General features: G+C 35.6%; 1 protein-coding gene across 1 annotated transcript in view; it reads right to left on the bottom strand.

Annotated features, from left to right (window-relative positions):
• LOC119578172 (CAAX prenyl protease 1 homolog) overlaps positions 1–12,120 on the bottom strand; it is a 72,009-nt gene that overhangs the window by 2,831 nt on the left and 57,058 nt on the right.

Raw genomic sequence — 12,120 nt, 5'->3', positions numbered from 1 at the left:
AGAACAATGTTAGAAAGGTAAATTTCTGATCCTCTTCTTCCTCTATGGTGAACTGGATTTTCTCATGGATGGACCTAAGCAGCATCGTTTATGGTGTAAGCACAACCTTCTGGGGACAGTGATAAGGACATAATCTATGTAACAAAGTCAAGTAGAATGTCTGCCGATTATATCCCTGTCCAGCGTCTCCATGAAGAAGCAGGTCATGACCGCACTTGGGGGAGGGGGGGGGGAGACCATGACAAGACCACTAATCTGCTGATATTCTTCCCTTGCAAACTCTAAGTAGCCAAAGACCACACATAACTTCACTAGGCTCATGAAATGGCAGAAGTTCAGCATCTATCTGGTGATCCTCTTGACTGCTCAGATTGCTTGCCAGCCTGCAGGCCAGTGGTTAGGTCACTACACTTTTATGTTAAGTAAAGAACTTGTGACTTATAAAGTCCACTGTTTTTGATGTGGCATGCAGTTCCACTCTTAATCCTGTTTTGAACATACAAAATTCAATAACATGCAAAACTCCTTGTACACATTGCCAGCTTCATAAGCCCTAAGGCATCAGAGTCAGTTACCTGGCCTATCTGAACTACTCTTTTATTACTACACTTTGTTTATCCCATCCCTTGAATCTTCAGAATTTATTTTCATTTCCATAATTATATATTAATATTAATGACAATAGAACATTAAATGAAAATGCTTTCCAAAAATTCAAGGAATAGAGCAGATGGGAGCTGTCAGGGAGGCCTAGTAATTACCTCCTTGGTGACTAAGAGTTGATGGTACAATTTGTGTAAACATGTGTTTTCTGTCTTCATCAATTATGGTCACTATTAAAATACTGTTAATAACAAGTCAAATGTTAGCTGTACCTGGAACCTGATAAATAGAAGTTGAAGATAGTCATATTTTTAGTTTGTCTATCACTGAGACCAAAACATATGTTGGCCAAAAGTCTAACATTTTCTCTGGCACCAGTAAATAACTATTTCTTTCATAGTTCCTAAGCTGGCCATTATGCTGAATATTTTCTTTGTCGATTTTTGAGCTGAATACCTAGATTTTTGTTCTGGTGTTACTTGGTAACTTTATATCTCATATGCCATTGAACTTTGCCCTCTCTTGTACAAGATGTAAGCACCTGCATCCCTTATTTAGGATTTCAAGGAAACTTCGCACTTTTGCAAAATTAAAGTTACATGCATGGTCTTTTCTTCATCCCCTTGTTCTGTCCAGTTTATCCTAATTGCTAAATTAATTTTTGCTGTTCTTGCCACAATACTTTATTATAATACTACCTCCTTCTTAATTTCTTCCCCTTCTAATAACTTTTACCTTATACTGTACCCCATCATTATTTATTTATTGACAATTTTCTGCTGTGTCAACATCTAAGATCATTAGCAATATGTTTAAAATATATTGATAGCTTGAGGCTTGGGGCCTTTGCCCCCAGGTGAGGAAGTACTGTATGACGTCAAAGGTCATATGGCGCTATGGTAAAGTAGAGTTCTGAAAAGGGTTAGGAATGAGTTAATGATTAGGGTAAAGTTACAGGTTAAACAGTACTAGATGGTAGTGTGGGAGTGAAAAGGGTAGCTGATAGGGTACAGTATAAGGCATTATGATAAAGTATTGTAGAGAAAATGGCAAAAATGAGTTTAATGATTAGGATATGTGGACAGAACAAGGAGATGAAGAAAAGAAACAGGAAAGGAAGAGAAGAAAGACCCTGCAAAATTAGTTGAGGCGTGGGCTAACGACCAAAGCAGGGGTAATCCCCCACACTGGGCCTCAGTCCCTGTTTCCTAAGCCACCCCACAACAACAATGAGAAAGGGATTGGAGGGTATACACCATCAGTACCACCTCTCTACTCTTTTCACTACCATACTACCCTCTAGTACTGTTCAACCTGTAACTTTACCTCTAATCATTAACTCATTCCTAACCCATTTTGCTACTCTACCTTACCATAGTGCCATGTGACCTTTGATGTCATATAGCAATTCCTTACCTAAAATGGTTAACACAAGACATCAAGATATATACAGAATATTACCCGACTGATATCAGGGATGCATGTACATATATGCCATTTCCATATTTATGTTTATTTACTGTGTATACAAATAGGTGGCTCCACAAGTCCTTAATCACCAATAAGTCAGTTACTAGTCCCTGTGTCCTCTGTTTACCTTTTCTCTTGACTTTTGGAAATGGTTTACTTTTTTATTGATAAAATAATACTAATACTAATAATAACAATAACAGTATTAATAATATTAGATTTTTTTTTTCTGAAAATCTCAAGGAAAAGGCAAATCAGGTGAGGTTATAAAGGCCTACTTATTGACTTCTTGGTGGCTGAGCACTTGTGGAGCTATCTATATGTAGAGACAGTTCACACAACAAAACTACAGGTATTACATGTTTCTGGTGGCATTGTGTTAAGATATGCTAAAAGTCAAATTAGTAATGAAATAAATAATATGTAAAAGATTGCAAGTATAAAATTCTTCCCTGATGCATGTACTGTTTAAGAGTGCAAAAATGTAGTTTATTTTGTATTATCCCAGGAGCAAGAGAGAGAAAAAAAAAGAGAAATGGATTCAATTTCACATTTCCTGTAATACAAAATGATAGTAGGCTGTGAAGTATTTATGTCCATGTTCATTTGTGTGTACAACATATCCATTTTTGTAAAGTAAATGTGTAATAACGGAACTGCAAAATCCCACAGTAGGAACAAATGAGAAGTCCTACCTTGGTATTACAATTCCTCAAAACAATACAATATACAGAGCTTATTGTCAATGATTGTCAAAAGTTTACAGCACTAGTAATGTAAAGAGTTTTAATGCCCAGTGAGTTTTTTTTTTTTCTTTTTTTCTTTTTTGTGCTAACCTGTACAGATTTCCAATAGATTTGTTAGACAGGTGCTGAACATACTTGAGATTTTTCATGATAAATAATTAATAACTCTTTCAATTTAGCCTTTAATCATTACAAGTCCTAACAGTAGAGTGCTAATGCCATATCCCTCTTCCCCTACGTAACTGATGTATACAACTGAAATATCCCTTAAAAACTTGATTCAACCATATTTTTTCACCAGACATCAAAACATCCAGAAATGGTATGAAATCAATCTTTGTAATTTGGAATTTGGGGTAGCATCAAAGACATTTGTGGTTTAAACATATAAATGTAAAAAGGTTTTTTTTTGTTTTTTTTTGTTTACATTCTTCTGAGCATCTTCACATATGACTTTGAAACATAGAGCAATAATAATGGTAATAATTTCCTTAGTAATACTTTATTTTATTAAATTCCTATTATGTAGCATTCAAAACATATAAAATATAAAATGGGGACCCTTCCATAACTATTTCATATCTGGCTTTACATCAACACATTCCATAATTCCCTGAAATAATTACATTGAAGATAACTTACATTAAGAAAAACTTGAATGTGAATATGAAAAATAAAATATCACAAAAAACAAAGACAACCAATATCCTATGCTCACAATGCATGTCATACCTATTGTCTCCTTTCAAAAAATACCATTGCATTTAAAAGTGGATAACCAAACATTGTGCATATGATTTTAAATTTATTTTTATAAAAGGAATATCAAATTACTATTATGCTACAATTAGAAAAAATAGACCCACTGTATTCTCTTACAAAAAAGGAAAGAAAGCAAGCAAAAAACTACATTCATCAAACTTAAAATGTAAAACCTATGCAAAAGAAAGATTACTCTTTTTTCTTTTCCTCCAATGCCCGAATCCTCTCAAGAATTGGAGGGTGAGAGAGATGCCAGGCTGAGTACAAGGGGGTCATACACTGGGAAGCCAAGGTTGTCTCGTTCCGCTTGATGAGTGCTGATATCAGGTTGGTGGCATGGTTCAGCCCCTTGGCAAAGGCATCAGCCTGGAACTCGTTGTGTTGCTAAACATGGTCAGCAGGAACTGTAAAATCTGAAAACACAAGTGAACTATGTAGTGAATTTCAGTTTAAAAATCTCAGACCAAAAAGGAACTTCTTAAATATTTCTTATTTTTTAGGAACAACTGCCAATTAAAAAAACATCTATGAAACTGAAATTTTGTGTTTACATGTATAGCTGTACAAGGGAAATAAATAATAAAAGAAAGGGGCAGATTGTACAGTGATTCCCAAGACATGAAAAACCCCATGGTTGGCATATTCGTACCTCGTTGTATGGAGCAAACACAAACGCATCACGATGATGAGACCAATGAAAGCAGGCCCGACTATGGTGAAACCCAAAGGCATTGTAACAATGGTGAATACTTGTACAAGGATCCAAACACAGAGAAGACCAGTAGTAAATTAACCTGAAAGATTATATATAACCCTTAAACCCAAGTTTTCTATGGCTAGATAAATAAATAAACAAGACATTTTCCTTCTAACTCTTTGTCAACATGTGGCCCCTTCTAATCTAAATATATTTTGGATGATTAAAAACCAACCTACAGCAAAAGAAAATTCAGTCTACACTCATATCAGGGGAAGAATAAATTTTGCTTTTAGCAGATCATTCATCATTATATTCAAATGCCTTAGAAAAAAAGTTCAAGATGTATGTAAATGCCATGCCCACTGTGAGTTTACTTTATTAATTGTTTTAAACACAATAAGTACTAAGTCCCCAGAGAGCCAATTACAAGTACAGCCTGTCTCGCCGGGTTTACCCTTTTTCCTGATTATTGAAAATATTTTTTATCTATATTACTGTCACTAATGTCAATGACATTATGGGAATTATAATGTCTAATAGAAATAACACCATTGATATTCATATCATTAATAAAAAAAAGTTTTCCTGCCAATTCAAGGACAGGTGGCTAAGCACTTACAGAGCCATCTTTGTGCAGAAAACACGCAAAAAAAAGAAAGAAAAAGAAAAAAAGAAGAAGAGAGCACAGGAATTTCCTGGAAAGCACTGAGTTAAGTGAAACCACTTTTTATGTTTTTGACATTGGATAAATTGTCAAAGTCAAGATTATATTTACCTGAGAAATAAGATCCCCTTCATACATGGTTGAGTTTCCAGTGACCCAACTCATGGCCCAATACAGCAAGCACCTCATCTGTGTTACAACCAGTCTTTTCTTTTCCTTGTTTTCAGGTTTTTTCTCTTCTTTTCTTTTTTATCACTTTCCTTTCATTCAGTGGTGTGTACTCTTCTAGCAACGTGTCATACAAGACAATACGCTTATTCTTGAAGAAGCCATAGAAGTAAGCATTGCGTGGGCTGATTCTTAGAGCCTGGAGAGAGAGAGGAAAAAAAAAAAAAAAAAAAAAAAATACATATACAATATATGAAAAGAAAAACAATAAGCCTAAAAAAGGAAAGGAAAAGGAAACAGCATTATCAGGGAAAAAGAAAGCAAAAAACATTAAGATAATGGATCTGGATCATAATGCATAATATTGTCCAAGACTACTTTGTTTCTGTCCAGGTATTCATCACTTAACTTTTCAAGGGAAAAAATTTTCTACTGCTGTGGAGAATACTGACTCCCTTTAAAGGCATGGAAAGGTAAAGGAAAGCAATCTGTTATTCACTTACTTGAGGCTTGAGAGAGGGCGAATTGAGAGAGAGAGAGAGAGAGAGAGAGAGAGAGAGAGGAGAAGAGAGAGGAGAGAGAGAGAGAGAGAAGAGAGAGAGAGAGAGAGAGAGAGGAGGAGAGATTTGGGGATCAGAGAGCAAAAGAGAGAGAGAGATCAGAGAGAGAGAGAGGAGAGATCGGCAATAAAGGGGAAGTCAGAGAGCAATAGAGAGAGGAGATCAGAGAGCAATAAGAAAGAGAACAGAGAAATGAGAGAGAAATGGGAAAAGAGAGAAAAGGGTCGAGAGCAATAGAGAGAGAGAGAGGGTGAGGAGGGGATCAAGAGCAATTAGAGAGAGAGAGATCAGAGAGCAATAGAGAAGAGAAAAGACAAGAGAAGGAAATAGAGAGAAAAAGAGGAGAGATCCCAAAAAGAGGGAAATAGAGAGATGAGGGGGAGATCAGAAGCAATAAAAAAATGGGAAAAAAAAAGAGAGATCAAGGCAATAAGAGAGAGAGATCAGAGAGCAAAAAAAATCCTTTTCCTTTAAAAAAAAAAAAAACCAGTTATGGGTTTGTAAGCACAACCTTCTGGGACAGTGTTAAGGACATAATCTATGTAACCAAAGTCAAGTAGAATGTCGCCGATATATCCCTGTCCAGCGTCTCCAGAAGAAGCAGGTCATGATACGCACTTGGGGGAGGGGGGGGGAGGACCTGGACCAAGGACCACGAATCGCTGATATTCTTCCCTTGCAAACTCTTAAGTAGCCAAAGACCCACACATAACTTCACTAGGTCATGAAATGGCAGAGTCAGCATCTATCTGGGGATCCTCTTGACTGCTCAGATGCTTGCCAGCCTGCAGGCCAGTGGTTAGGTCACTAACTTTTATGTTAAGTAAAGAACTGTGACTTAAAAGTCCATGTTTTTGATGGTGGCATGCAGTTCACTTCTTAATCCTGTTTTGAACATACAAAATTCAATAACATGCAAAACTCCGTGTAACACATTCCAGCTTCATAAGACCGAGTCAGTTACCCTGGACCATATGAATATCTTTTTATTACTACACTTTTGTTTAGCCCATCTTGAATCTTCAGAATTATTCATTTCCATAAATTATATATTAATATTAATGACAATAGAACCTTAAATGAAAATGCTTTCCAAAAATTCAAGGAATAGAGCAGATGGGAGCTGTCAGGAGGCCTAGTAATTACCTCCTTGGTGACTAAGAGTTGATGGAAAATTGTGTAAACATGTGTTTCTGTCTCATCAATTATGGCACTATTAAAAATACTGTTAAGAACAAGTCAAATGTTAGCTGTAACTGGAACCTGATTAAATAGAAGTTGAAGATAGTCATATTTTAGTTTGTCTATCACTGAGAACCAAAACATATGTTGGCCCCAAAAGTCTAAAATTTTCTCTGGCACCAGTAAAGTAACTATTTTTTCATAGTTCCTAAGCTGGCCATTATGCTGAATATTTTCTTTGTCGATTTTGAGCTTGAATACTAGAATTGTTTGTTTCTGGTGTTACTTGGTAACTTATATCTCATAGCATTGAACTTGCCTCTCTTGTACAAGATGTAAGCACCTGCATCCTTATTTTAGGATTGCAAAGGAACAAACTTCGCACTTTTGCAAAATTAAAGTTACATGGCATGGGTCTTTTCTTCATCCCCCTTTTCTGTAAGTTATTACTAATTGCTAAATTAATTTTGCGGTCTTGCCCACAATACTTATATAATACTACCTCCTTCTTAATTTCTTCCCTTCTAAAAACTTTTACCTTATACTGTAACCCACATTATTTTATTTTATAAACTGACAATTTTCTGCTGTGTCAACATCTAAGATCATTAGCAATATGTTTAAAATATATTGATAGCTTGAGGCTTGGGGCCTTTGCCCCCAGGTGAGAAGACGTATGGACGTCAAAGGTCATATGGCGCTATGGTAAAGAGAGTTCTGAAAAGGGTTAGGAATGAGTTAATGACTTAGGGTAAAAGTTTACAGGTAACAGTACTAAGATGGTTAGTGTGGAGTGGAAAAGGTAGCTGATGAGGGTACAGTATAAGGCATTATGATAAAAGTATTGTAGAGAAAATGGCAAAAATTAGTTAATTGATTAGGATATGTGGACAGAAACAAGGAGAATGAAGAAAAAGAAACAGGAAAGGAAGAGAAGAAAGACCTGAAAATTAGTTGAAGGCTTGGGCTAACGACCAACCAAAGCAGGGGTATCCCCACCCCTGGGCATCAGTCCCTGTTTCCTAAGCCACCCCCACAACAACAATGAGGAAAGGGATTGGAGTGTATACACCATCAGTACCACCTCTCTACTCTTTTCACTAATACTACCCCTAAGTTACTGTTCAACCTGTAAACTTTACCACTAATCATTAACTCATCCTAAACCCATTTTTGCTACTCTACCTTACCATAGTGCATGTGACTTGATGTCATATAGCAATTCCTTACCTAAAATGGTTTAAAACACAAGGACATCAAGATATATACAGAATAGTACCCGACCTGATATCAGGGATGCATGTTACATATATGCCATTTCCATATTTATGTTTATTTACTGTGTATACAAATAGGTGGTCCACAAGTCCTTAACACCATAAGTCAGTTACAGTCCCTGTTCCTCTGTTTACCTTTTCTTTGACTTTGAAAATGGTTTACTTTTTTATTGATAAAATAAATACTAATACTAATAATAACAATAACAGGATTAAGAATATAGATTTTTTTTTTCTGAAAATCTCAAGGAAAAGGCAAATCAGGTGAGTTTATAAAGGCCTAATTATGGACTTCTTGGTGGCTGAGCACTTGTGGAGCTATCTTATGTAGAGACAGTTCACACAAACAAAACTAAGTATTACATGTTTCTGGGGCATTGTGTTAAAGATATGCTAAAAGTCAAATTAGTACTGAAATAAATAATATTGTAAAAGATTGCAAGTATAAAATTCTTCCCTGATGCATGTCTGTGAAGAAGTGCCCCCCAAAAAATGTAGTTTATTTTGTATTATACCAGGAGCAAGAGAGAGAAAAAAAAAGAGAAAATGGATTCAATTTCCATTTCCTGTACTACAAAATGATGTACGGCTGTGAAGTATTTAGTCCATGTCATTTGGGGTACAACATATCCATTTTGTAAAGTAAAGTGTAATAACGGGAACTGCAAAATCCCACCGTAGGAACAAATGAGAAGTCCTACCGTGGTATTACAATCTCAAAACAATACAATATACAGTAGCTTATTGTCAATTGATTGTCAAAAGTTTACAGAAACTAGTAAGTAAGCGTTTTAAGCCCAGTGAGTTTTTTTTTTTTCTTTTTTTCTTTTGTGAAACCTTACAGATTTCCAAATAGATTGTTAGACAGGTGCTGACAAAAAAAAAAACCCATACTTGAGATTTTTATGCTAAATAATAATAACTCTTTCAATTTAGGCCTTTAATCATTACAAAGGTCCAAAGTAGAGTGCTAATGCCCATATACCGCTTCTCATACGAACTGATGTATACACTGAAATATCACTTAAAAAACTGATTCAACATATTTTTTCACCAGACATTCAAAACATCCAGAAATGGTATGAAATCAATCTTTGTAATTTGGAATTTTGGGGAAGCATCAAAGACATTTTTTGTGGTTTAAACATATAAATGTAAAAAGTTTTTTTTTGTTTTTTTGTTTACATTCTTCTGAGCCATCTTCACATAGAATTTGAAACATAGAGCAATAATAATGGTAATAATTTCCTTGAGTAATACTTTATTTTATTAAATTCTATTATGTAGCATTCAAAAAACATATAAAATATATAATAGGGACCCCTTCCATAAACTATTCAGATCTGGCTTTACATAACAGATTCATTAACCTTACCTGAAATAATTACATTGAAGAGAACGTTACATTAAGAACGAAACTTGAATGTGAATAGAAAAATCAAATATCACAAAAAAACAAAGGACAACCAATATCCTATGCTCACAATCGCATGTCATACCCTATTGTCTCCTTTCAAAAATACATGCATATTAAAGTGATAACAAACATTGTGCATATGAGGTTTCACTTATATTTATAAAAGGAATATCAAATATTATATTATGCTACAATTAGAAAAAATAGACCCCACTGTATTCTCTTACAAAGAAGAACGAAAGCAAAGCAAAAAAAACTACATTCATCAAACTTAAAATGTATACCTATGCAAAAGGAAGATTACTCTTTATTCTTTTCCTCCAATGTCCCGACCCTCTCAAGAATTGGGGAGGGTGAGAGAGATGCCCAGGCTGAGTACAAGGGGTCATACACTGGGAAGCCAAGGTTGTCTGCGTTCCGCTTGATGAGTGCTGATATCAGGGTTGGTGGCATGGTTCAGCCCCTTGGCAAAGGCATCAGCCTGGAACTCGTTGTTGTCTGCAAAAACATGGGTCAGCAGGAAACTGTAAAATCTGAAAACACAAGTGAAACTATGTAGGGCATTTCAAGTTTAAATCTCAGACCAAAAAGGAATTCTAAAAATATTTCTTATTCTTAGGAACAACTGCCAATTACAAAAAACATCTATTTGAAACTGAAATTTTTGTTGTTTACATGTATGCTGTACAAGGGAAGAAATAATAAAAAGAATGGTGCAGATGTTACAGTGATTCTAAGGACATGAAACCTATGTTGGAAGTATTCGTACCTCGTTGTTATGGAGCAAACACAAACGCTCACGATGATGAGACCAATGAAAGGCAGGCTGACTATGGTGAAACCCAACGGCATGTACAATGGTGACTACTTGTACAAGGGATCCAAACCCAGAGAAGACCAGTAGTAAATTAACCTGAAAGATTATATATAAACATTAAACCAAGTTTTTCTATGGCTAGATAATGAAATAAACAAGACATTTTTCCTTCTAACTCTTTGTCAACAAGTGGCACCTCTAATTAAATATATTTTGGATGATAAAAACCAACCTACAGCAAAAGAAAATTCAGGTCTACACTCATATCATGGAAGAATAAAGTTTGATTTAGCAGATCTTCATCATTATATTCAAATGCCTTAGAAAAAAATGTTCAAGATGTATGTAACATTCCATGCCCACTGTGAGTTTACTTATTATGTTTTAAACACAAACTAAGTTACTAAGTCAACCAGAGAGCCCAATTACAAGTACAGCTGTCTGCCTGGTTACCCCTTTTTCCTGGATTATTGAAAATATTTTTTATTATTATATGCTGTTACTAATGTTCTAAACATTATAGGGAATTATAATGTCTACCAATAAAAATAACACCAATGATATTCATAGCATTAGTAAAAAAAAGTTTTTTCATGCCAATTCAAGGAAAGTGGTAAGCAATTACAGAGCCCTCTTTGTGCAGAGACACGCAAAAAAAAGAAAGAAAGAAAGAAAAGAAGAAGAAGAGAGCACAGGAATTTCCTGGAAAGCACTGAGTTAAGTGAAACCACTATTTATGTTTCTTGACATTGATCATTGTCAAAGTCAAGATTATTTTACCTGTGTAGAAATAAGATCCCCTTCAATAATGGTGAGTTGAAAGTGACCCAACTCATTGCCCAATACGCAGCACCTCATCTGTTGTTACAACCAGGCTTTTCTTTTCTGTTTTCAGGTTCTTTCTCTTTCTTTTTCTTCTTATCACATCCTTTTCATTCAGTGCGGTGTAATCTTCTAGCAAACGTGTCATACAAGGGGACAATACGCTTATTCTTGAAGAAGCCATAGAAGTAAGCATTGCTGTGGGCGATCTCTTAGAGCCTGGAGAGAGAGAGGAAAAAAAAAAAAAAAAAAAAAAAATACATATACAATCTATGACAAGAAAAACAATAAGCCTAAAAAAAGGAAAGAACACATTTTCTGAAACAGCATAATCAGGGAAAAAGAAAGCAAAAAAACATTAAGATAATGGATCTGGACATAATGCATAATATTGTCCAAGACTACATTGTTTCTGTCCAGGTATTCATCACTTAACTTGTTCAGGAAAAGTGTCTTCCTACTGTGATGGAGATAATGACTACACCTTTTAAAGGCATGGGATAGTAAAGGACAAGCAAATCTGTATTCACATTACTTGAGGCTTGAGAGAGGGCGAATTGACGAGAGAGAGAGATGAGAGAGAGAGAGAGAGAGACGAGAAGAGAGAGGAGATTGAACGACGAGAGAGAACGAGAGAGACTGAGAGTAGAGAGAGAGCGAGGAGAGAGAAGAGATCCGAGAGCAATAATAGAGAGGAGGAGATCAGAGAGCAATAGATTTTTTTTTGGAGAGAGAGATCAGAGAGCAATAGAGAGAGAGAGGATTCAGAGAGCAATAGAGAGAGAGAGATCAGAGAGCAATAGAGGAGAGAGAGATCAGAGAGCAATAGAGAGAGAGAGATGATGATGAGAAGAGAGAGAGAGTGAGAAGAGAGAGAGAGAAGAGAGAAGAGAAGAGATGCAGAGGGGGAGTGGAAGAGAGGAGAGAGAGAG

This window comes from Penaeus monodon, chromosome 10 (assembly GCF_015228065.2).
Source record: "Penaeus monodon isolate SGIC_2016 chromosome 10, NSTDA_Pmon_1, whole genome shotgun sequence".
Taxonomy (NCBI): domain Eukaryota; kingdom Metazoa; phylum Arthropoda; class Malacostraca; order Decapoda; family Penaeidae; genus Penaeus; species Penaeus monodon.
The sequence above is the reverse complement of the archived record's forward strand: the minus strand, read 5'-3'. Positions and strand labels throughout refer to the sequence as shown.